Source organism: Nyctereutes procyonoides, unplaced genomic scaffold (assembly GCF_905146905.1).
Source record: "Nyctereutes procyonoides isolate TBG_1078 unplaced genomic scaffold, NYPRO_anot_genome, whole genome shotgun sequence".
Taxonomy (NCBI): domain Eukaryota; kingdom Metazoa; phylum Chordata; class Mammalia; order Carnivora; family Canidae; genus Nyctereutes; species Nyctereutes procyonoides.
Genome location: NW_026575143.1, coordinates 2306560 through 2334120, shown reverse-complemented (window position 1 = coordinate 2334120; position 27561 = coordinate 2306560). Strand labels below are relative to the sequence as shown.

The following is a 27561-nucleotide window of genomic DNA, read 5'->3' as shown; positions in this document are numbered from 1 at the left end:
CTTTTACACTAGTCTTTTACACATTGGCCTTTTATACTAATCCTTGACACTAACTGCTGACATTGACAGTTGTAAAAGTTATACTTATGCTCTAGCGCTGGCTAGATACCATACTACCTGAACCACCGCATCAAGTTTACACAGAAGCAACAAAAATGCCTGTAGTTACATATTCTATGAAATTAAGGTTCCTCATAAAACACTTAAGTCATAAAGGATTATAAAACAATTATTTGCCATTAAAAATCACTGAACTCGGGACACCTAGGTGGCTCAGTGGTTAAGTGTCTGCTTTCAGCTCAGGTCGTGATCCCAGAGACTCGGGATTGAGTCCCACATCGGGCTCCCTGCATGGAGCCTGCTTCTCCCTCCGCCTGTGTCTCTGCCTCTCTCTATGTGTCTCTCATGAATAAATAAATAAAATCTTAAAAAAAAAAAATCACTAAACTTTAGGGATGCCTGGGTGGCTCAGTGGTTGAGTGTCTGCCTTTGGCTCAAGTCGTGATCCCGGAGTCCTGGGATAGAGTCCCGCATGGAGCTCCCCGCATGGAGCCTGCTCCTCCCTCTGCCTCTGCCTCTATCTCTGCCTCTCTCTGTGTGTCTCTCATGAATAAATAAATAAAATCCTTAAAAATCAATCAATGAATCACTAAATTTTAAGTGAAAACAAAGATTTTGGAGGTAGTAAGAAACAACTGAGAAGAGTTTAGGGTCAAAATCAAATAGCAATTGGATGGCAAAATCTAAACCTTCCATCTTCTAACTACTCATTTAATATTTTTCAGCATGCCACATGTTTTGCCAAAATCTTTACTTTTAAGCTAAACCACAGGGAAAGTAAATACTATAATAAATTTGCAAATATTTACAAGAGGGGAGGCAAAGTAAGCCTACTAAATTCAAGGAGACAAGTAAAATGGGAAATAATCCCATGTCACACTCTTCTCAGCTCTCAGAACTGATTAAAAATGAAGGGAAAAAATGTGCAAGACTAAATCTCAAAAACAGCTTTTTGCAAAATTAATCATAGCTATTAATCCTTCCTTGAAAACTAGACAGCAGGGTATTTCCCCTGTCTCTAAAGAGGAGGGAGCTAATAGAGGAAAACAGCTTTCCATGCCACCACAGAGATCTACAAGCTTGGGAAAATGTTAAACCACAGAATAGTCACCAATAGTGTTAAGTATATAGTCAAGTCTACAAGGTTGTTCTCATTTTTCTTCTCAATAAAATGTAAAAGCTGTAAAATAGAGGACATTCTATGACTCAAGGTCTGATATGAGCTGCACAAGCATGTTCTCCCCTTTTGCCAGTACAAAATGGCTTTGAAGTCTCTTTTGTTGGGGTACCTTGATTTTATCTTTAAAAATGCATATAAAATTTATAACTTGGGGACCCCTGGGTGGCTCTGCGGTTTAACCCCTGCCTTTGGCCCAGGGCTTGATCCTCGAGTCCCGGGATCGAGTCCCGCGTCAGGCTCCCTGCATGGAGCCTGCTTCTCCCTCTGCCTGTGTCTCTGCCTCTCTGTCTCTCATGAATAAATAAATAAAATCTTTAAAAAAAAAATTTATAACTTACTCCATAATACCTGTATTTGTCTTAATAAAACAAACCTGAGCCTTCCAATAAGTGGGCAAGCATCCCTGACAAACCCACACCTCCCCATGCAATGCTCATAGCCAATGTGACACATGCCACTAGGGCAAATACAAACAGCAAAGGTCCCTGAGGGAGCACCATCCACCTTTCAGCATCAGGCAGACAAGAGACTCCAAGGAGGAGCCCTCCACAAAGCCCCAGTCTAGGATCTCTTCCCCAATCCCCACTCATTCTTGGGCTCTTCCTCTCCTCTGCCCTCTGGAAGAAATGACGTGACACTTCAAGAAAGGAGTTGGCTGGGAACAAGCAATGAAACACAACGTTTCTCAAGAAAAACATAGGTGCTGGGCAATACATCTCTATCAACTACAAACATAAAAGGCTCACCATTACAATGAAACATTTGCTTCCCTCTTAGACTTTTATACCAAAGTTCAAAGATAACACCATCAATCATGCACAAAAGCATGACTAACAAAGTCATTAAACCAGTCATTTCCTGATTGCATACGGAAGTATCACTGCCAGCAACTACTAGTATTGAAAATCCCATTATAATTACTCTTCAATGGTCCCTTCTATTTAAGACAAAATTTTAGAAGAAAAATTTTCATTACTACTAATTGTCTAAGATTTTGATGTAAACATACTTCCATGTTGTCACTAATTTTAAAAAGTATCCAGCTTAAAAAATACCAAAAAACTAATGACAAGCATGATCACAATTTTTATCAGGTATCTGTTCCGGTAAGCAGATTCAAACTTAATAGAAATGATCCTTCACAAAATTCCTAATATCAAGCTAACTGCAATCCACAGAAAGAGCAAATTATGCTTCTACAAAGGTAAAGTCAAAGTTATTTTCCACTTATTTCCTATCAACTAAATGAATCCCATAAATAGCAAAACCAACACTTATTCAGAAAAAAAAAAAATAGTAGAGTGTGTATGCCAACCACGTGCTTTAAAAAACATTAAAAAAGACCTGCAAAGTATATCCTAATCTCATTTTATGATTTAAGAAATGTATTTATCAAGTTCAAAAAATAATTCCCTTTAAAAACTTTTATTATAATGCTAAAAATAAAATAAAAACTTTGATTATAATGCATCAGTATTATCCAACCTAAAAAAGTAAACACATGAATTGTCAACAAAGTACTTCACAAAAGCACTTAGATAATATGCTTCTGCACTTAAAGGGCAAATTCTCATTGAGGAAGATTTGCCCTGACTATACATAGAAACGTACTGGCACTTTAAAAACAAAACAGACAAAAAACAGAAACTTGAGATACTGTGTCAAAACAATTGGCTCTCCCCTTGGGGAACAGGGGTGAGGCAGGGAAGAATTTAGATTACTCCCACCCAACTACAAAATCAACTCCAGATTAATCCAAGATTAGATTCTACATGTTTTTGCTTTATTATTTTTATGTATTATTAAATTTTAAAATATAGAATCCTTTTGCAGTTAGAGTAAGGTCTTCTTAAGCAAAACTCAAGATGTAAAACCCCAAAGCCAGAAACTTAAAAATTCCTGTAGAGTGTGGTATACACCATTAAAAAAAGTTAAACAATGGACAAGAGATTAGAAAGTGTATTTTCAATCTATATTACCAAAAAGTTACTATTTAAAGGGCTCAACAGGAAAACAACCTCAAATTAAAATAAATAGAAAATTGTGAGGAATATACATAAACTAAGAAAATAAAAATAATGACGATATACCAATTCTGAATATCAAATTTACAAAAAAATTAATAAATAGGTAACTTAGTCTTCACAAGATACAGGGTATAAATTGTCTTTTTTAGTGACATTTGTCAATATCTAATAAAACATAAGATGTGTAGCTCCTTTGCTCCGTGCAACTCATTTATATTCTATAGGAAAAATTCCCAGGGAATGGATCTATAAAACTGCTGTTGCAGTCATTATTTATAACAGAATGTTGGAGAAAATATTAAGAAATGGTTATGTAAGTTATGATATCTCCATATAAGATGTTATGAGATATGCAGTGATGACTGAAATCTAAATTCTCCACCCTATCTCCTTCACTCTTCTTCCTCCTCAAATGATCTGTTCCAACTCAACAGACCCTCTTGCCAGCCCTCAAATTTGGCTTCTACTTCAAACATTCCATTCTCCCTTATTTCATCAGCAATGTCTATCAAAATGCTACCTAACCTTATCAAACAGGTTTCAAAGATTTTGCCTAAGAAAATAAAGTACATGTATGCAATTATTTATTCAAAAAGATTCCCATCAGATCCTTTGTAATAGAAAAAAAATCTGATTATTTTTTTATTCAAAGTAAGTGGCAAATGGCAATACACTTTGCCTATAATCACTTCAGCAAGGCAATACATATAGTATAATTCCAATTTTTAAGTAAAATATTTTATATGGTATTTATATAAGTATATATGGTATTCATATGTTTTATGTGCCATTTGTGTAATAAAATGTTCTTGGAGTGATAAAATCGCAGATTTTTTTCCTCGTGTGCGTTTTTTCCCAAATATTTTATATTTTTAATTATTTATTTATTTATTTATTTATGATAGAGAGAGAGAGAGAGAGAGAGAGAGAGAGAGAGAGAGAAAGAGAGAGAGAGAGACAGGCAGAGACACAGGCAGAGGGAGAAGCAGGCTCCATGCCGGGAGCCCGACGCGGGACTCGATCCTGGGACTCCAGGATCGCGCCCTGGGTTAAAGGCAGGCGCCAAACTGCTGAGACACCCAGGGATCCCCTTTCCCAAATATTTTATATAAGCAACTGAGACTTCTAAAAATCATACGCAAAAATGAATAATTCTGAGGAGGGAAGTCCTAAAAAATAAATAATCCAAGGGTTGCTTTCATTTCATTTCCCTCTTTCCCCTTAAAAAAAAATATAGTGTGCAAAGAAAATGCCTTATTTGCAACTGCGTATATACACATTGATCTTTTGACCCATCAATGAAAGCTTTCCCTTTCTTTTGCCTAAAATTACAAACAGAACAAGAGAAAAAATAGCCTGTGCTGATGGGATGATCTAATTATTATGCTAAATTCCTCAACAGCTTAAATCCTTAACAAAAATTCATTGTTAAGTTAGATACTTTGAGTGTCCTTTATTTATTCTAGCCTTCCCTTGACTACCTGCAAGTGGAGCACTGCGGAATGCAGTGATCTCTCCAGGGCCTCATACTCCACTGCACTCTTTATTACAAAGAAAATGCCTGAGGCCACTGTTTTCAAACTGTAAAATACATATTTTTTTAACGACAAAACCCTGCATTTCACATAAACACAAATCTTAAAAAGAAAACCCTATTAAAAAGTCTTACTATTTGTGCACACAATTATTTCCAACTCTTTTTTAATGCTAGTTTTATCCACTAATGAAACACATCTCACTTTGGAACATTTTCCTCCCACTATTGATTATAAAACTATCCAAACACAAAAAGTTGAAAAAATTATACTACCAACAGCTGAGCACCCTGCTTAGATTCTCCAATTAACAGCTTGTCACGTCTGCTTTATCACAAACCTATCCATCTATTTGTCCCTTTACCCACATATTACTCCATCTTATTTTGAGATGCATTTCAAAGTAAATTGAAGACATCAGTACACCTTTCCCCTAACCTTTTCAGCACACATACCAATAACTAGAGATCAACATGGGAACACTCTGCTACTCAGGCATGTTTTCTTCCTTTAGCAAGGCAGTAACAGGAGTAAAAATTTTATGCAGAAATAAAGAAAAGCCCCTAACAGTCACCTCCACTGGGAGGACGTACCCTCTGTGGGGAAAACCAGAATAGACCGCAGGCTTCCAGATCCAGAGTCGTCCATGAACACTGAAGGGCTGGCCCCGCAGAGAGCACCCCGGCCCCCTGGGCTCCCAGCCAGCCACACTGAGCTGCTGGCACACAATCGGTCCCCAGGCCCCCAGCCGAGGATGGCATACGAAGACTTAGATGGACCCCATACAGCTCACAGCTAGCTTAAATCCTTCCCATCATAGGTATATAATTTCTCGTTTTATCTGTGCATTTCTTCTCAAGTATTTTATTGCCTTCTAAAAGGAAGGAACTCTCTCTACAGCACTGAATAAGCATAAGGCATCACTTTAATTCAAATATGTGGTAGAAAACCTGAAACTAAGGCCCGATATTATGTGCTGCCTTGATATGTGGAAAACCAGGTAGGTCTCAAATGGCCTAACTGCAAGTCCCCCTCCTCACTCAGATCTCACAGACAAGGTCCCCTATCCAAACAACCCTCCTCACCTGAAACTAAGCACAGTTCCTGCTTATCCTGAGGGTCCTGCCACCCCACAGAACTATTCACACAAGCTAGTCACTTCTTCTTCAGGGAACCAGGGGCCACCCTACACTCACGATACTGCAAAGCCTGCCTCCCACAGCCCCCACTTGTTCACTCTGTTCCCAAGCACACTCCCCTGACTGGCATGTAGTGTTCCCCCCCCACCCCACCCCCCGCCCAAGGCTGGGAGCATATGTGACATACAGTCATACAAAATAAACTGTCATCAAGCCCATTTGTCCAGTGCCAGGTGTCATCTGTTATCTCCACAACCCCAACAGGAATCCCTCCCTCACCAATGGAAGGGAAGAGGAAATAATATTCATTTTTACTTAATGCATACATGAAGGCCCCCCGGGGGGGGGGGACGGGACAGATGACCATTCTAATTTTGACAAAATATCAAAATTTTTTAAGTTATAAAGCAGAAAATTAGGAGGATGTAATGGTAAATGGAGACCGAATTTTTTGCCTTTACAAAAGCAAAAATATACTGCCAATTGTGTGAAACTCAAAATAGCCAAATGCAGCTCTCTGAAATCCCTCCAAACCTGCTCCTCCCTACACTTCCTTATCTCAGTGACCTACCCCACCCTCCACATAACTAAGCCTGTAAGCCAACTGCAGGAGACCAGGGGCCTGTGTTTCCTATTCACTGCCATGGCCCCAACAACTAGAATGGGGCTTAACACATAGTATGTGTTTTATAAATGTCTTGGGCATGATGAATGAATGAAGAGAAAAATGGTTTCCTCTAAAAGGTAAGTTCTGAGATTTGATCTTTCTCACTAACAGTGTGATAAAAGAGGTGAGATTGAAAGAAATTGCTTAAAATAAGTAATTCTGCACTATATTCTATATTCATTAAAAAGTGACAACAGACAAGGAAGTTTAAGGATTATTTTGAAAAGTTGTAAATAGGTTACTTTAGACATTCCAGAAGCTTCAAAACAACAAGTCTTGTATCTCCCTCCTCTTTTAAACCAGAGACTCTCCTCCATACCCCAACTAATAACTGTGATCTAGTCACAGAAATGTGAATGGAAAAAGACAGAGAAGCAGGAGTGTAATGATGCTGACCTGTCCCGAGAATTCATTTTACAGTGTGTTTATTTTATTTAGGTGACTGAACTAATAGTTGTGAGGTCAAAGGTATCTCACTCACACAAACTACCTCTCACTTCTTAACTGAGAAGCCAAAATTTGTTCTGTGATGATGTGGACAGGCAAAGAGGATTTCCTATTTCTGTCCTCACAACAGTCAAAAGCAGAAAGCTTTTCTCAAAGCACTTGGTTGCCATCAAGGACAGGTGAAGTCATACAGTTAACTTTGACCCCACCAGGGACTAAAATGATCTCTGTCACAAACATCACTAAGCAGCACTCACACCAAGGCCAGAGAAGTGAAAAGTCCTATCACCCTTACAAAAGCTTGTATCTGGAGAGGCAAAGCCATAGCAAGGCAGCCTGGATACATGTTTAAGGAAATAGGAGGTCTGGGACAGAGCGGGTTGGCTCACAGACAGTGATGCAGGCAGGGCACTTGCAGCACAGGATGATGCATCTCAGCAAAGGGCCAGGAGGAAGGCAAGACCAGATGTGGATGTCTTGCTGCAGAAGCTGAGCTATGAACATTATGCTAAAGCCTATGAGATTACTATTAACTCTGACCACTCAACTATTTTCCATTTTATTCTTTTGAATGCCAGTTTTAATACACTAAAAAACAAACCCCCCTTTCAAGGCATGCTCATACACACACAGGACTAATCATCTTGCATGACACACACATCTATAATTTTAAGGAAAATACTTTTATTAGATAGCTAGAAGGAATGATCAGGCTTTTACAAGTACCACTGGTCCTGGGAAAGCTGGCACTAGACCCATCTGGTCATATAGGTAGAATCCCATTTTTAATCAGCTCCATGGCACATCGAAACTATGTATTCAAAACCTCATTAAAATGGAAGGAGCCTATCGCCACTTCACTCAAAGTACTAATTTTATTTGTAAACATAGAGCATTTACAGAGCACAGTACTTAAAAAACATAAAATCACAACAAGTACTAATGGGGGTATTCAGTAAATGATTATAACCATATGTCTGAATGAAATATTGACAAATGGAAGAAATCACTACAGCTGGAAGAAGGTAACTCACTCTCCCCCTTCCATCCCCTTATACAAAATTACCAACCACTATATATATATCTATATATATACATATTAAAATACATACATATTAAATGTATGTACTACACATACATATTAAATGTATGTAAACCACTATATATATCTATATATATACATATTAAAATACAGCTAGCTGACAACTAAACGTATCAAATGCAGCATAGTTCCCTGGACTGCATTCTGAAATAGAGAATATTAGTGGGAAAGCTGGCGAAAACCAAATAAAGTCTGGAGTTTAGGTAAGTAACGTACCTTGTTGGTTTCTTACGTTAAACAAATAAACCATGGTAAGGTAAGATGTTAGCAAGAGGGACTGGGTAAGTGGTATAACTCTGTGTTATCTTTGCAACCTTCCTGTAAATCTAAAATTAATCCAAAATAAAATGTTTATTTTTAAAATGCAGTTAATAAATACTAGACCAAAAGCTGTTCAAGATAAGAGGATTCAAGTACAGCTGAGGGATCTAGTAAGGTAAGTGTCCAATGGCCTTACATTAATTAAATGTTGAAATCCCACAGGTGCTGTGAAAGAGGGGGAAAGGGGAAAGAATAACAGAAACTGTGCTGGGGAGCCCTGAAAGGCCTCAGAAGCTCTCACAGAACTCCAGTCACCATGATGACCCCTCCTCCTGCGCCAGGACCCCCAGAAAGTACCCTCCAAGGATCACATTTCACTATTACCAATCAACAAGTCTGACTGCAGCGGTATTCCAGAAGACTCAAGAGTGAATCAGAAGATTTGACAGCTTTTCCTGAACATAGGAATGGAGCCTAAATTATTTATTTTACTAGTACTAGGATGTTTACTAAAGTGAGAGCAGGGAACAGGAAGTCTACTATGTATTGTTCTCTTAACTTAAACCCTATAACCAAACACAAATTCTACACATACAAGATCTCTATACATATAATATACATATAATATTTTCAAGACCTTAGGTGGGAAATATTCTCTATATTCTTTCAGAGAAAGTGGGAAATGGTAAGTCACAAGGAGAGTGGACCAAGACCTCAGAATGAGCAAACGGTAAGCACTGGAAGAAGCGGGGGCACTGGCCACACTAGGGTTCACAGGCTTACACACGGGCACTGCAAACAGGCTCATGAAGAAGCACATGGGAGGGAGGGAAGAGGTCAGATGACTTGAGCTAAAGAGAGAGAGAACACAAAGAAGGCAGCTAGAGAGAGCCAGTTCCCCACCCCCACCCCCAGAGAAGAGGAGAAGGAAATATGAAACCACTGCAAGAGCAAGGAGAGGCGGTTCCCACTGTCGCTGCCTCTTCCAAGATTACCACCACTGCAAGTCAGGGCTGGGAGGCAGATGCATCATATGGGAAAAAGCTCTGAGTGGCAGGATAGGACGCTAAAAGCTCTCCTAGATTCTGAGATAGCAGTTAATTCAAGGTGACACAGATGCTCTGAATGCAAAATAACAATTTAAAAAAAAATGTACCAGTGAATCTGGTCTCCCTGTAAATGAATTTACCACTAGAATTCAGCTTCTGTAATGATCCAAGTATCTCAAAGTCACCAACCTTCTGAATCAGGGGCACTAGGCAACTTCCTTTATCGATTATGACAAAATGGAGATTTCCCATGGCTCCTGACAGGGCTGTGAAAAGGGTATTCAGAGCTGAATTGTTCTTTCGGGTCCTGCCCCCCCACACACACACACACACCTCCAGATCCTTCCACCTGTCATCTCTCCAGGTCTCCTCCACTTTCATATCAATCTATTTTCAAGCTTCAAAATGTCTCCTTCACCTGTCTCTTATATTTTAAGAACAACAAATTAGGTTTCTTCCTCTCTCCTCCTAATGACTCAAAGCCTGAATCTTCATTCTGAACTAAAAAAAAAAAAAAATAGACATTTTTCTTTTTTTTTAAGATTCAGACCTTACAGAATATCAATTAAGTCAACCAATTATATCAAGTATAATAGGTAAACAGTTCTTTAAAACATTTGAAATACAGGGTGATGGGCACTGAGGAAGGCACTTGATATGATGAGCAATGGGTGTTATACTAAATGTTGGCAAATTGAATTTAAATTTTTAAAAATGTAAAAATAATAAAACAAACATACTTAAAAAATAAAATAAAAAGCATTTAAAATACAGAACCTGGGCAGCCCTGGTGGCTCAGCGGTTTAGCACCATCTTCAGCCCAGGGTGTGATCCTGAAGACCCAGGACTAGTCCCACATCAGGCTCCCTGCGTGGAGCCTGCTTCTCCCTCTGCCTGTGTCTCTGCCTCTGTGTGTGTGTGTGTCTCTCATGAATAAATAAATAAAATCTTAAAATAAGATAAAATACAGAACCTGACTTTTAAAGTCACATTTCTATAGAAACATCATCACTACATCAATAATCTGATGGGTACATGATACTACAAATGTCTCAAATCACGGGCTCTTTGAGTTCAACTTGAGCAACACATGTGGAAATACAAATGAATTTATTTACACTGAACTTTTTTCCCAAAAATGAGTATTATTTAATGGAACTGGTCTATTTGCAGATGGGCAAACCAATAGGCTAATGGCTCCTCAGCCACACTAGGTCTCCTGCTCCCCAGTTCTTAGCTTGACTGTCCCTAAACATCATCACCCCCATGGGCAGACTTCACCTCACAGATCCTACAGCCGAAATTCTTTACTCCTTTTCAGTCTCCTTGTCCTTAAAATGTCCTGGCAGGTTATGAGTGAACTATCATAGGGACACCTGGGTGGCTCAACAGTTGAGGTGATCCCAGGGTCCTGGGATTGAGTCCTGCATGGGGCTCCCCACAGGGAGCCTGCTTCTCCCTCTGCCTGTGTCTGCCTCTTTCTTTGTGTCTCTCATGAATAAATAAAATCTTTAAAAAGATATAAGATTCAGGGTCCTCACTCGGCCCTACAAATTACAGAGAAACTCCCAGGTGACTCCAAAGCACCTCCTGCCAGGCCTGCGCAGAGCAGCACCTCCACAGCCACCCCTCACTGTGTGGTAGAGTGAAGCGCAGGGAGCTTCTAGCCCTCCCCACCAACGAATGATGCTGGAGGACGAAGCGCATTCCCTACTTACTTTTGTATTGCTTTGTTTTTAAAAATAAACATGTATTATTTAAAAAGCGATTTTTTGGGGATCCCTGGGTGGCACAGTGGTTTGGCGCCTGCCTTTGGCCCAGGGCGTGATCCTGGAGACCCGGGATCGAATCCCACGTCGGGCTCCCGGTGCGTGGAGCCTGCTTCTCCCTCTGCCTGTGTCTCTGCCTCTCTCTCTCTCTCTCTCTCTCTCTCTCTCTCTGGCTATCATAAATAAATAAATAAATAAATAAATAAATAAATAAATAAATAAATAAATAAATAAATAAATAAATAAATAGATAAATAAATAAATAAATAAATAATAAATAATTTTTAAAAAATAAAAAGCGATTTTTTGTAAGAAGAAAGGAAACAATGCAGGCAGGCCTCCTGTGCCCACAGTAAAGAGTCCATAACCGACAACAGGGAATGGCAATTTGCAACCATAGATGCTCCTGCCACAGGCTCTCCACTGAGAGCCCCTCTCAGCTGTTTACTACTATCGCCACACCGAAATGTCCCCTTGTGTGAAATGAAGAGAACACCTAAATCAGTGGCTCGTAAGTGCACACGTGGAAGGCCTAAGAGAATGCAATGGACTCAGTAGATCTTCAATTCAACTTTATTATCATCTTGTCATGGTTATTATTCCACTCTATCCTTCTCCAACCAGAACTCCCCTGGGAACTTCCAGGTGCTGTGCCCACACGCACACAGTGGGCCGTGCTGCACGTCTGCTGCGCCCCTCACCCCTCACCAAGCAAGCAGTTTTCCAAGGAACCAGAACTACAAGCTGTTGATAGCTTTAGTCCTCTTGTCTACACTGTTCAGACCAATGACCCAATACAGCTTTGTCATCCTGGAAAAGACAGTGGTGGCACAACTCAAAACCAGCCTGATAGACCTGATGAACATACAACTGAATATACAAAGACCCTATCCTAAAGGGACCCCAACTTAATCAGCACCTCCCACACACAGGGACACACCTCATGCCTGCCTGTCCAAATAGATAGAAATCTACACTAAACTTCAGATCCTGAACTCTCCTGCCAATTAATGTAGAGCACAGAACCACAGAGGCAAATAGCCAATTCCTCCCCTATCTAAAATCTACTCTCTCTCTCTCTCTCTCTCAGCCACACAGACATCCCAACTAGTCTTGACAGATTTTACATACACCAGGCTGACAAATGAGTATCTGAAGTTGAAGTGACTTGTTCCATTTAACATGAAGATTCAACCTACATATCAGGTGTCAAAACTCAATACCAAGGTCGGAGGAGAGAAGAGGAAGAAAACAGAGTTGATCTGAGAGTGCTGGTAAGACACGTGAATACCTGCGATTACTCTGCAGCCTGCTGGGGGCATGGTGGGCCCTCCCACTGAGGCCCTTTCCCTGCCATATATAGCAGCACTGGGCATCTGGCACAGACACCCTCGGCGCTCGTGGCCGCCTGTAAAATTGCTCAGGAAAAAATGCATGTCTCTGCTAGTCGAAGAGATCCCCAGACACTGTGCCTGTGGAAGAAGCAACAAACAGCCAGGCCTGAACCAATCCAGAAATCTCAGCTGCTCAGACTAACTAGTCAATGCCAGCCCCACTCTTACATCTCACTGTGACCTAATGGCTTGCCACGGTGTCACTTATAAATAATAATAAATATAACCCACTAATATTACAGTTAAAAGGCAATCAGACAGCTCTAGTTAACATACCCCATGTAAAGGGAAGATCTGCATATTCCATGTAAATCTGGTAGTATTTACCATGAGAAGTCCCAGTTTTAAAACATTAAGAGGAGTTCAATAACAAGGATACTACATTAACCACCTCAAAAGTCTTAAAACTTTTTTAAAGTTCACCTAATATTTGGCTGTTTGTAGTTACCTACCAGGACTGAAAGGCTAACAGGCTTCTTTTACCTCAAGAGAAGAGACAGGTAGCTCTTTCACCGCCTGCCTTACAGCTGTTTTTATGTCACATTGTTACAACTGCCATTGTAACAAAGCCACAAAGTTGGCATGAATAGGCAGTTGTTTACCGACATATCATTGGAATCTCTTGTTCAAACCTTTAAATTACTTGGCTTTGATAACCACTTTTAAGAATTACAGTCTTTCAAGGCAATGATAAGAATAAGGCTAGGACTTGGGATGTAGCAAGAGGTAGCTGCCTCTGAGACAAAATTTAAAGGGATGCCAAAATCTCACTAGTCATGAAAAATATTTTAATGTAATTTTTTATAAAAATCAAAGTTAATGCTAAAAATCCACGATAAACACAATGTCAAAATTTTAAATAAAAGGAGGATCATTTGAGGGTCCTGACTGATAAGAAGGAAATTTAAAAAATCTCTCACCAAATGTTCATTATCATCACAGGCTGCCCTGTTCCCCCCAGGGATCAGAAGAAGGCCAGAGGGCTTCAAGAGGTTAAGTGTATCCCCCAGGAGACCCAGCCACTTCCCAGAGCTTGCTCTTTACTGCAACCTTCTGCTAAGGGCTACTGCCCCCCTCATTCTCCACTTACAGATGATGAGGGACGACAGTCAGCTGGAGGAAGCAGTGGTGAGAAGGACCCTTCGTGTCCTCCCCAGCACCCAGTCTCTCTCCGGATCGCAGAAAATTAATAATCACCAAGAGACCAAGCTTGTCATACACAAATGAGGAAAAAATGGGACTCAAGAGGTAAACCTCAGAAATGAATGAATACATGCACTCCTGCCCAGCAGTTAATAGTGTGAAGGCCTCTGAGTCCCACCCAAGGCAGCAAGCACACCCAGCGATTCTGGGATGAACTGTGCCAGCCAGTCATGGACCCGCCTTCTATTTCTATGTCTAAAAAAATTTAATATGTAATTGTGATAGTTATTAACCTTTAAATTTCTCTACATAAAAAACTCTCCTCATTTATCTCTCATGATTATTCTTCTTCAACAATAAAAACCAGAAGAGTAACAAAATAGTCCTTTCTACTATAACAGAATCTCTAACAGAATAATTTGCCCTGAGTTAGTAGAATAGCCTTGGAAATTCACATACGCAACTTCATAAAAATTTAACTTTTTTCAAGTATACCTAATATTTTAACATCCCAGAAGTCATGTTTAACAATCATTCTGGGGATCCCTGGGTGGCGCAGCGGTTTGGCGCCTGCCTTTGGCCCGGGGCGCGATCCTGGAGACCCGGGATCGAATCCCGCGTCGGGCTCCCGGTGCATGGAGCCTGATTCTCCACCTGCCTGTGTCTCTGCCTCTCTCTCTCTCTCTGTGTGTGTGTGACTATCATAAATAAATAAAAAAAAAAATTTAAAAAAAAAAAAAAAAACAATCATTCTGTATTATACTTTCAGTTCAAAAACCAGAGAACTAAAACTTCACATCTTTTTAAAAAGTAGATTACAGTCTTACAATATGTCAGCAAATAAGCTTAACAGTTTGCAAATATCTGTATTTAGCACTAAAACCCACAAATGTTCTCTATCCCAATATGACCATAAAGTGACCAAAACATTTTTCATCAAGTACCAATGTTTCTCCCTTTCTGTTTCCCATTAGAAGAAGTAACTATAAAATGCCTTATTAGGGGTTTTCTTAAATCACTTTAGAGTTAGCAAGTGATATTCACATTTTACAAAGATTTGCAAGTTCCAACACAGAAGCCTTTGCTAAAGTTGTCTTTTACGGCATGGGCTGTGATCATGTGTGGTCTATAATTCCTCTAATAAGCTCCCATAAATAGTACCTTTAGCATACAGCATCTCATTTGAGGAGACAAGTAATAGAACATTGAATTCTCAGATGAAGGAGGAATCCCAGGCTCTTCCTCCCGCTCAGTGCCAGAGATTCCCGTACAAAATGTGCTTGCCAATAACTGGTTCCATCACCACACAGCCCAAAGACCTGAATTCCTCCAACGTAGCCAAAAACTCCAGAGTCATACACTGCTGGCTGAATCCTGCCTCTCTCACCTACAGGCTCTGTGAGATTGTGCAAATTACCTAATCTCACCAGGCCTTAATTTATTCTTCTATCAAAATGGGGATGATAATACTCCCTACATCATAGAATCAGTGGGCAAATAAAATCAAATAAGGTACACAAAACTCCTAAACTATAATAATATTGGACAATAAATAACAGCGTCCCTCCCATAACAACCTGTCAAAAGTCTGTCCATTAGAGGTGGTTCTCTAAGCAGCTCTGAGCTAACAATTCACACAGCAATACAATATAGGCACACACAGGAGCATTTTCCAAGCACTTACAGATTAAGGATTCTAAAACTACACTGTACCAAATTCAAAAAACTTCATGGTAAAGTATACAATTCCTTTCATAGTTTCTTCCTGCTTAAAAGGTATACTAGATTGGGGCTTCTTTTTCCCTGCACTGATAAAACAATCTTCCACGTAACTGCCTTTGGAAGTTAACTTATGAGACAATAATAAGTTTCTGACATTTTTACTAAATGGAAACCATATCCTATTTTCAATAAAAGGAGACTAATCCTTAGCTTTCATTAATATGATAAGCCAGAAATATTGGAAATCGATGTTTTTATTGTTTGCATTCTCTGACTAGTTTGCTGGGAGTTTTTTTCCCCCCTTTAAAAACAGGAAAGGAGACCAGGAACATCACCTGAGCCAAGATTCTAAAGCAGCTCCAGTAACTGGATGTGACTGTGGCTACAGAAAGCAGAGAGAACTCCAAAAAAAGGCACTATCTTTGGGGAAGATTAGGGTGCCAATTCCTTTCCAATTTGGACATTTTCCTTCAGGATCTATGACTAGTCTAAAGCTTGCAGCGTTTTGTATTTTAATAAGGGAGGTATTTCCTCCTTTAAAAACACAAAAGCTAAACCACTGGGAACTGTAAACGCAAAGTCAAATCTTCTAGTAGTAACTTCCACTGCCACCTACATCACTCAAGTACAAGCGAAAATGTATAAGCGAAATTCCTACTTTCTAAGATTCTCACAGAGCTTCGAAGGGCTTCCATGATACTGGCCAACTCCCTCAAACTGAGTCCCAGAGACATGGCATTATTGGTTAGGTGTTTAGGGCTCAAACGGTGGCCTTGGCTCTACTCAGAACACCTTCTGCCCCATACCCAAAGCAGTTATTTTCATTGTATGTTCATCATACCAAACATCCCCACAAGAACTCAATCAAAGGTTCCATGACTAACAGTGACTGAAAGGCCACTTGGGAAAGATGCTGAAACACGTTCACAATGCAGGGGGTGAAAGAACATGAGTTACAAAAACAGCTTTTATAGGATGATTCTGCAGCAGACACTGCAAGTGACTGCCTCAACATCTATTCCTAAATCCCTCTGTCCTTGCTGTCTTTACCTCAGATGGCTGGAAAAGCTAACATCTATCTCATTCTCACTGTTCTGGGATCCTTTGGAGATGGGTGTGGCCATGTGATGCAGTTCTCTAACCTTAACTGAATTTGGTAGAAGAGCAGGGGTGGAGGGCAGGAGAGGATACAGAGGTACCAATTTACTAATCTGCTTTCCTGTCTTGCATATCATGGAAAACACAGAGTATGTGGGATAAGACGCCTAAGTCAACCAGCCACACAAGGGCTGTGACCCGTATCTCAGCCACCAGAGCCTGCACCATCGGCTGCACAAGTCAGAAAGCTCTACTGTCACAGCCAAGCTCTCTCCTCCAAAGTACTCCCTCTCCCTTCTCTGCAAAGACTTTGCACCTCAAACAGAACACACTTGCCCTGCACACTGCTTGTGGCAGTTCATGAGTATCAAACTCTTCCACCTTCAAGGAGCGAAGAGGCCTCTCCTCTCCCTCTACCAACAAAACCTAGCTCAGCTCCTCCACAACACTGGCCAAAAACCACAATGAGTGGTGACTTCTTTCCTCCATTAACACATACATGAGCATCTGCTCTAGGCCAGGCACTGTTCCAGGTAGAGGGAACGCAGCAGCGAAGCTGGACCAAGTAGTCTTCTTCTAAATCCTATGGCAATTTGTGCCTCTATGACACTCTGATAATATGCAAGCTTTTAGTATATTGATCACTAAGAGTTTTCCCTTCCACCAGTATTTACAGAGAACATTTGATGTCACAGGCAAATCAAGAAAGAATATTATCCTCTTTGTCTTCAAGCATCTGTCAGATATAATACTGGCCCTGATGTACAATTATTAAATCAACTAAAATTAAAATTAATTAAATAACTAAATCAACACAGAGTGCCATAACAACATGCGCAGCCCATCAACCCAGACGCACTTTAATTTTCTTCCATTAGATTTTCCCATTACTTACTCCACAGAAACTCTAGTCCTGTTCTCTTCTTCCTCCCATGTAGTTTTGTTTTTATTTTCTCTTACCTATTTCCAAAATTATACCAGTTACATCTTTTTTGTAGTAGACCTTGAAATCCTTACACCAAAAATAGTATTATGTAGTCTAACATATAGCTAGCTGGTCCTAATTAACACCACTATTACTTAACATTTTTCGGGAAGTGCCAGCCAGTGCAACTAAACAGAGAAGTAAATATTTGCCATAAACACAGAAAGGAGACAAATGTATCATTATTTGCATAAGATAAAACTGCATACCAGGCAAACTCAACAGAATAACTTGAATTACTATAAATCTTAAAGGGCACCTGGGTGGCTCAGTCAGTTAAGCATCTGACTCTTGGTTTCAGCTCAGGTCATGATCCCAGGGTCATGGGATAGAGCCCTATAACAGGATCCACGCTCAACAGGGAGTCTACTTAGTACTTGCTCCCGCTTTTCCTCTCCTCCTCCCTCTCTCCCTCCCTCCCTCCAATCAATCAATCTTTTAAAAAAAAAAATCTTCATCAATCAATCTTTAAAAAAAAAAATTGTAACACCACGAACAAGTAGGATTTATTCCTGGGCTGCAGGGGTGGTTCAACACCCATGTATCAATCAATGTGATATGCCACATTAATAAAAGAAAGGACAAGAACCATATGATCCTCTCAATAGGTGCAGAGGGAATATACCTCAATACCATAAAAGCTACATATGAAAAATTCAGAAGAATATCAACCTCAACAGGAAAAACTGAGAGCATTTCTCCTAAGGTTAGGAACCAGACAGGATACTTACTCTCACCACTGTTGTTCAACATAGTGTTGGAAGTTCTAACCTCAGCAATCAGACAACAAAAAGAAATGACAGACACCAAAATAGACAAGAATAAGTCAAACTTTCATTCTTTAGATGACATGATACTCTATATAGAAAACCCAAAAGAGGGCAGCCCGGTGGCTCAGCGGTTTAGCGCTGCCTTCAGCCCAGGGCGTGATCCTGGAGACCCAGGATCGAGTCCACATCAGGCTCCCTGCATGGAGCCTGCTTCTCCCTCTGCCTGTCTCTCTCTCTCTCTCTCTCTCTCTCTCTCTCTCGCTCTGTGTCTCTCATGAATAAATAAATATTTTTTTAAAAGAAAAAAAGAAAGAAAACCCAAAAGACTCAACCAAAAACTTGCTAGAACTGATACCAGAATTCAGCAAAGTCTCAGGCTATAAAATCAATACACAGAAGTGAGTTGCATTTCCATACACTAATAATGAGACAGAAGAAAGAGAGAGATCAAGGAGCCGATCCTAGTTACAATTGCACCAAAAACCATAAGATATCTAGGAATAAAAACCTAACCAAAGAGGTGATGGGGCTATACTCTGAAAACTATAAAACAATTATGAAAGAAACTGGGAAGACACACAAAAAAAAGGGAAAATATTCCATGCTCATGGATTGGAAGAATACTGTTAAAATGTCTAAGTTACCCAAAGCAATCTACACATTCAATGCAATCTCAATCAAAATACCATCAACATTTTTCAGAGCTAGACAAAACAATCCTAAAATCTGTAAGGAATCACAAAAGACCCAAATAGCAAAGGAATGTTGAGAGAAGGAAAAAAAAAAAAAAAAAAACAGGCACCTGAGTGGCTCAGTCAGTTAACTGGCTGACTTTGGCTCAGGCCATGATCTCAAGGGTCCTAAGATCAAGCCCCTCCTTGGGCTCCCTGCTCATTGGGGAGTCTGCTTCTCCCTCTCGCTCTGCCCTCCCCTCTGCTCTCTCTCTCAAATGAATAAATAAAGTCTTTTTAAGAGAAGAAAAAAGAAAACCAAAGCTGGAAGCATCACAATCCCAGACTTCCAGCTGTATTACAAACCTGTGATCATCAAGGCAATGTGGTACTGGCACAGAAACAAATCAATGGAAGAGAACAGAGAACCCAGAAATGGACCCTCAATTCTATGGTCAACTCATCTTTGAAAAAGCAAGAAAGAATTTACAATGGAAAAGACAGTCTCTTCAACAAATGGTGTGCCACTTGCAGAAGAACAAAACTGGACCACTTTACTACACAACACATAAACCAAAATGGATTAAAGACAAGGTGAAACAGGAATCCATCAAAATCCTAAAGGAGGACACAAGCAGCAAAGTCTTTGACCTTAGCTATAGCAACTTCTTGCTAGACATGTCTCCAAAGGCAAGGGTAACAAAAGCAAAAATGAACTATCAGGACTTCGTCAGGATAAAAAGCTTTTACGCAACAAAGGAAACAGTCAATAAAACTAAAAAAAAAAAAAAAAAAAAAAAATTCAACCTACAGAATGGGAGAAGATATTTGCAAATGACATTTCAGATAAAGGGTTAATATCCAAAATCTACAAAGAACTTACCAACTCAAAACCTAAAAAAAAAAAAAAAAATCCAATCAAGAAATGGGCAGAAGACATGAACAGGTATTTCTCCAAAGAAGACATCCAGATGGCTAACAGATACATGAAAAAATGCTCTGCATCACTTGCCATCAGGGAAATACAAATCAAAACCACAATGAGATACCACCTCACAGCAGTGAGAATGGCAAAAATGAACAAGACAGGAAATGACAGATGTTGGTGAGAATGCAAGAAAGGGGAACCCTCTTATGCTGTTGGTGGGAATGTGAACTGGTGCAGCCACTCTGGAAAACAGTATGGAGGTTTCTCAAAAAGTTAAAAATTGAGCTACCCCATGACCCAGCAATTGTACTACTGGGTATTTATCCAAAGGATACAAACATCCTGGTTTGAAGGGCCCCTGCACCCCAATGTTCGTAACAGCAATGTCCACAATAGCCAAACTGTGGAAGGAGTCATGTCCATGTCCATGGACAGGTGAATGGATAAAGAAGATGTGAGATAGACAGATAGATAGATAGATGAATATTACACAGCCATCAAAAAAAAACAAAATCTTGCCATTTACAACAACACGGATGGAATGGAGGGTATTAGTAGCTAAGTGAAATAAGTCCATCAAAGAAAGACAAAAATCACATGATTTCACATGTGTGGAATTTAAGAAACTAAACATGAATATAGGGGAAGGGAAGGAAAAAAAATAAAAAGGAAGGTAAATCATAAGAGACGCTGAACTCTAGGAAACAAACTGGACGTTGCTGGAGGGGAGGCAGGTGCGGGTATGGACTAAATGAATGATGGGCATTAAGGAGGGCACTTAATGTAATGAGCACTGGTAGAATCACTAAATTCTGAAACTAATAATACAGTATATGTTAACTACATTAAATTTACATAAAGTTTTTTTAAACAAGATAATTCAACGAAGATTATTAAAATTAATTTAGCAAAATAATTGCTTTCCTATATATAAACTATAGCCAGTTTAAAAACATAATGAGAGGGATGCCTAGGAGGCTCAGAGGTTGAAGCATCTGCCTTTGGCTCAGGGAGTGATCCCGCGGTCCCAGGATTGAGTGAACAAATAAAATCTTTTTAAAAGATTGAATAAATATGAATAAAGATATGAATCTTTAAATAAAATCTTTAAAAAAAATAATGAGAAAAGGCTGACAATAGCGATCAAAAAGGTTAAGTACCCAGGAAACGCTTAATGTATTGAACTTACATGATGTCTAAACTTTAAAAATAAAAAAAGAATAGATAAAATTTTAAAAAGAAGACTTAAGAAAAGGAGAAGTTGTATACATTCTTGAATTCACTTTTTTCTTGGTTAGAATTCGCTATTCTATAGATGTTAATCCCCTCGACAAATAATGTATAATGACAATGCATTCCCAATTAAGGTAGCAACAGGATTTCTATTTGCTTAGTTTTAGTGCAATGGGTCAGCTTAGGCAAAGGGAGTCTGAAACTATAATTTTTATTTTTTTAAGATTTTATTTATTTATTCATGAAAGACACAGAGAGAGAGGCAGAGACACAGGCAGAGGGAGAAGCAGGCTCCATGCAGGGAGCCCAATGCAGGACTGGATCCCAGGACCCCAGGATCATGCCACGGGCCAACGGCAGACACTCAACCGCGGAGCCACCCAGGGGTCCCTGAAGTTATAATTTTTAAAAATAAACATGGAAAATGTAGAAAAATTCTGAGAGAAAAAAAAAAAAGCCATGTGGAGGTACCTTATATTTAAAAACAGTTTGGGGACGAAGACGGAATCGAAGCCGGGCACAGGCAGGGGATGCGGTCCCGCCGAGAGCCGAAGATGGCAGTGAACGTATACTCAACGTCCGTCACCAGTGATAACCTAAGTCGACATGATATGCTGGCCTGGATCAATGAGTCTCTGCAGCTGAATGACAAAGATTGAACAGTCGTGCTCAGGGGCTGCCTATTGTCAGTTTATGGACATGCTATTCCCTGGCTCCATTGCCTTGAAGAAAGTGAAATTCCAGGCTAAACTAGAGCATGAATACATCCAGAATTTCAAAATACTACACGCAGGTTTTAAGAGAATGGGTGTTGACAAAATAATTCCTGTGGACAAATTAGTAAAAGGAAAGTCTCAGGACAATTTTGAATTTGTTTAGTGGTGCAAGAAGTTTTTTTGATGCAAACTATGATGGAAAAGACTATGACCCTGTAGCTGCCAGACAAGATCAAGAAACTGCAGTGGCTCCCTCCCTTTTTGCTCCAGCTCTGAACAAACCGAAGAAACCTCTCAGCCCTAGCAGTGCAGCTCCACAGAGGCCCATTGCAACATACAGAACTACTGCAACCCCTAAGGCTGGCCCAGGTGTGGTGCGAAAGAATCCTGGTGTGGGCAACGGGGATGATGAAGCAGCTGAATTGATGCAGCAGGTCAATGTATTGAAACTTACCGTCGAAGACTTGGAGAAAGAGAGAGATTTCTACTTTGGAAAGCTAAGAAACATTGAATTGATTTGCCAGGAGAACGAAGGGGAAAACAACCCTGTATTGCAGAGGATCGTGGACATTCTATATGCCACAGATGAAGGCTTTGTGATACCTGATGAAGGGGGCCCACAGGAGGAACAAGAAGAGTATTAACAAAAATAAAAATAAAAAAAAAAAAAGAAGAGTATTAACAGCCTGGACCAGCAAAGCAACATCCGAATTCTTCACTCCAAATCATGTGCTTAACTGTAAAATATCCTCTTTTATTATTCTTAGAGGACTCACTGGTTTCTTTTCATGAGCAAACAGTACCTCTTCTTAAAGTGCACTTTGCAGAAGTTTCACCCCTTTTCCAATGAGTTTGAGTTAGGAGCTTTTACCCTGTAGCAGAGCAGTATTAACATCTAGTTGGGTCACCTGGGGAACAGAGAGGTTGACCATGGGGCTCACTGTGTGGATGCTGGTAACACTCACTGCTGGAGAAGGTGCTTTTATGTCATACACTGAGGTGGAGCCCTCAGTAGAGAAATGTAAAAACTGATTTGAATTTTAAGCTAATGTGAAATCTTGGCAGAGAACGTTTTAATAAATAAATACCTTAAGAGTATAAATAAATAAATAAATAAATAGATAGATAGATAGATAGATAGATAGATAAATAAATAAATAAATTTGGGACTAATAATAAAAACAATAAATGGAATAGTATACAGAATACAGAAAGAGTCCAGCAGACCTTAATCTGTGGAATATATGACATTTCAAGCAAAAGTAGAAAGAAGTGATTATTAAAAGAAAAATGGCCCAGCAATTCTATTCTACAGAGCTACAGTCATACTTGTATTATTACCAAAACTGGAATTATCTTTCAATCTATCACCCTCTCCCCGTCTCTCACCACAAACACACACACACACACACACACACACACCTCTATCTAAAAGCCTAGAAGGAAGACTATGCAGAAGACAGTTACCATGTTTACACTTGGATGAGAGGAGTTAGGGGCCAAGAGTCTTTCTGTGTTGTCTGTACTGATTTAGTTGCCTAAACATTTATACACTTTCTATGTCATTTTGGATTATTCTTGAGAGTGATGTAAGAATCATTTTTCTTATTTATACTCTACTGTAAATTAGGGGTGGGAGGCACATAGAGAAGTACAGGCTTTGCCATCAGACAAAAAACAGGCTCAAAAACAGGCTCACTTCTGTGCACTGTTAACATGATCTTGGAGGGATCCCTGGGTGGCGCAGCAGTCTGGCGCCTGCCTTTGGCCCAGGGTGCGATCCTGGAGACCCGGGATCGAATCCCACGTCGGGCTCCCGGTGCATGGAGGCTGCTTCTCCCTCTGCCTTCTCTGTGTCTCTGCCTCTCTCTCTCTCTCTCTCTCTCTGTGACTATCATAAATAAAAAATAAAAAAATATAAAAAAAAAACATGATCTTGGAGAAGTTGTTTATCTTCCATTAAGTCAATCCCTTCATTTGCAAAAAGAGGATGATACCTTCACTCAGTTATTATAAGTATTAACTGCAATAAAAATACTCAGCCTCATACTTGGCACATAATTACCTAGTAAATGGAAATGGTTGCTATGTTGGTGGCACCTACAGTCCAAATAGCAATGCCACCTCACATGCACTGTAAGACAGGAAGGTAAAGTTGGTTATGCATCTGAGACATGCAGTTCTCCTAGTTTGTCAATCTAATACTTTTCCCAGTACACTACATTTTAGTCATATTTTCTTAGAGAATAACTATTTTTGTGGAATATTTTTTCTGTGGGATGAGAAAAATTCAGCTTCCAAGGTGCCAGTAAACTGTTAAGATACCAGCGAGGATGAACTAACCAGTAGAGAACAACTCAATCTTCTAATCACAGTTAACAGAAGTGTATGATAAAGACCATCTCCCTTCCATCCCAAGTTCAAATAAGACAACTTGAAAATAACTCATTCAAGTCAGCATGTTGTTAGCATTCCCAGTTTGGCAGTAAGCACAGGTTAACATAAATATTATTTATGTGGTAGCCTTTAAGGAAAAGTCATTTAAATGCCCCAGAAACCACAGCAAAAGCTAATGAACTCTTGCTAAATAATAATAATAATAATAATAATAATAATGATAATAATAATGTGTGTGTGTTGTGTGTGTGTGTGTTCTACACACACACACACAACACACACATCTGCAGCTAAGTTGGAGCTGACTGATAGGCCACTCGTGGCAATTTAGAGTGTTTCATGTGATCCAGTGTAATCACCTACATCAAATACTTACTGTACCTCAATTGAGTGTAATCTATTTACCAAATAATAAACAAAATGCAAGCGCCAAATCGTGCATATAATGACTTACAACAGACAGCTATCCTCAGTCAGAAGCGGGATGCTATTACCTGTAACACAACTAAAACTACAAAGACTGGTACTCAGTAATTGCCAGAGAACAGTGCTTACTCTCTCCATTTGCAGAGCCAGGGGCTGTCTGAGAACGCTTCAGCCAAAAGCTTTAGTTTCAAGGAAGCTTATCCTTCCTATACCAAAACATTAACAGGGACTGGTCTCAAAGTCAGAAGATAAATTCTTTCTTTTTCTACCACTACCTATTTTTGCAAATATTCCATTGTGGGATGTTTCTGAAAATGGCCAGAGCAGCATGTAAGCCCCTCCTCAATGCACTGGGTCAGCCCATTGAGGTCTCCAAACCCAGGGCTACAGCCTCATGACCAGACCTCACAAAATCCAGTCGAGTTTACCACAACCGTGTGTGCAAATGAAGCTTCTCCTCTTCATACACACCCAATTGCGGAGGTGAACCAGATGACACACTAACCATGACCCAAGGGCACTTGGGACTAACAAATGGAAAAACTAACCAAGAGCTCAGGACACCCTTGGAGAAGCTGGCAGCCAAGCTCCAGGCAAACCTCGAAGAATAGATGAATTGGTGCCAACCATTAACCTACTGGGTGCCACATCTTATCAAATACACCAGTTAATTTTACCTTTAAAATCCTCCAACGTAAGACCAGATCACCACAAGTAGAGCTTTGGAATGTAGTCATTTAAAATGTCAGAGGCACAGATGATTATTTCTACGACCTTACCAAATGGAGGGTAACACAGAGACTCATACTATGGTTAAATAATACAATTTCATATTTGCTGCATGTCAAAATACCAATTGTGATCAAAGTCAACATTCTGCTGTTTACAACAGTCGTGATAAGATACCAGTTAAAGCAGGATGAATTTTTAGCAGAGGACTGGAAGCAAAGTTTTAGACCAAGACTAAAAGGCTAAAAGGAAAATTTTTAATTCTCATTAGCTGGTAGTAAATTTTCTTCTCCTCCCCTCTCCCTTCAACTTAACCCACTTGAATGAAATATACACACCGGCTATTTCACACCATAAAATGCATGCTTTCTTGGATATGGTGAAAGCATTCCTTTAAAGCATATGGAGTCCCTACCTGGGCACTTTTAGTTTCCAACCTATAAAATCCTCTGCTAATCAACGTGAGTTGGGCTGAATTCCTTGGTGGAACCTTCCATCCAAATAAAGATGATTTAATCCATCCCACCTCAGCACCCCTACCTGTTTCCATGTCTAGTGTCTTAGTCTTGGTTCCCAGGACCCAAGAAGAGAGAATGCCTTCCCAGCCCATCCTTCCAGGATATGAGAGCTAGCTGTGTGCACTCTGAGCATTCAAATGTTTGATTAATAAAATCCAAAAGGACATTCGCTCCAAATCCTTGTCTATCTCTAGGCCAGCAAATCCAGCACCAAGAGAAGCAGAGAATCACAGGAGAGCTTGCTGTGGAAAAAGCAGGGCCACAAGAGGGATCTCAAAGTGTTGGGGGAAGAGGCAGGCAGGGGGCAGGGGCAAGTACAAGGGAGGAAAAACCAAATTAAAAGAGCAGGTATTTCTAATCTAGAGTATATTAGAAAATATTGTAAAATAGGAGTGCTTGTTAGGTTTATAGCATGTTAACAAAATAAAATTGGTCACATTTATAATGAAAATCTTCAAAAGTAACTTCTTTTAAATACACAGGTTTTTATGATACTGCAGTAAAAAAAAAATAGTTGTCGGAAAGACAGCATATAGGGTGGTTTGTTTTTTGTTTTTTGTTTTTTTTTATGTTGCCAGATCATCAATCTATTGAGAAATAGATCATTCGGGGTACCAATAAAAACTCCTCCAACTTATACTGGTTATTTCTACAACCCCTGCCTCAGATGACATCTTGTATCTTGTTTCTTACCTCCCAAAATAAGCCAAGTTCCTTGGCAAAGACCATATATTTACCTATTTTCTATGCATCTACATGGCTACACATGACATACTCAAATACCTTATTTGTAATAAAGTATACTTTATTGCAATGAATCTATCCTTTTGATATCATATATACCCTTGTTAAAAGTCACTGACTTCAAAATCAGGCAAACTTTCTTTTTTCGTCTTCTACTAACACCTATAAATTCTGGATCTCTCTGAATAGATTAAATGGGCTAAACTTAAACCATACCAACTTTCAAAACTTATTTCAGACTGTTAGATTACAGACAGTCCCCTAACCTAGACACACAAAGAACTCGCAACAAATATTCATAGAAATAACCCTCCTCCTTTTAATAAATGACACGTATGAGTAGCTAATAGCAGGAAGACACACTTCAAATAAACCAAAGATGTCAATAGTGAGGAGAACATAAGTTGTGCTTATGAACAAATACCGCTACCACCGACAGCAGAGATGCAGGACCACACGCAACAAATCCCTCAAGTTCATGGGCAAATTGAGGGTTTCAATAAAGGTGGTACTGTCATTTCCCCCAGGTCCTTAAAACAAGCACAGTGGGCCAAAAGCAAAAGCTTTCCAGAAGCAAGGAAGGGATAGACAGCTTCAATAATAACTGCTGGGCCTAGCAAGAGGGCAGATACACGGGGCACACCTGACACAGGAAATCCTCTCTTCGTGAGATTCTGCTGGCAACTCATGAGGCCATAATTGGCTTAGTTTCTGGAAGTTTCTGAAACCTGTACTTGGTGCTACTGTGATCTAGACCTGCATCTTTGGTGATAACAGATAACCTAAAACGACCTCTAAGGTCAGCATCTGTGGGTATTTCTTAGCGATTTTCTAAAAAAAATGATTCCCAA

General features: G+C 39.7%; 1 protein-coding gene and 1 pseudogene across 22 annotated transcripts in view; one reads left to right on the top strand and one right to left on the bottom strand.

Annotated features, from left to right (window-relative positions):
* Window positions 1-27561, bottom strand: part of PARD3 (par-3 family cell polarity regulator) — a 651879-nt gene that overhangs the window by 573702 nt on the left and 50616 nt on the right. The gene's annotated exons all lie outside the window — the stretch shown is intronic.
* On the top strand, window positions 21681-22540 carry LOC129499042 (microtubule-associated protein RP/EB family member 1-like; annotated as a pseudogene).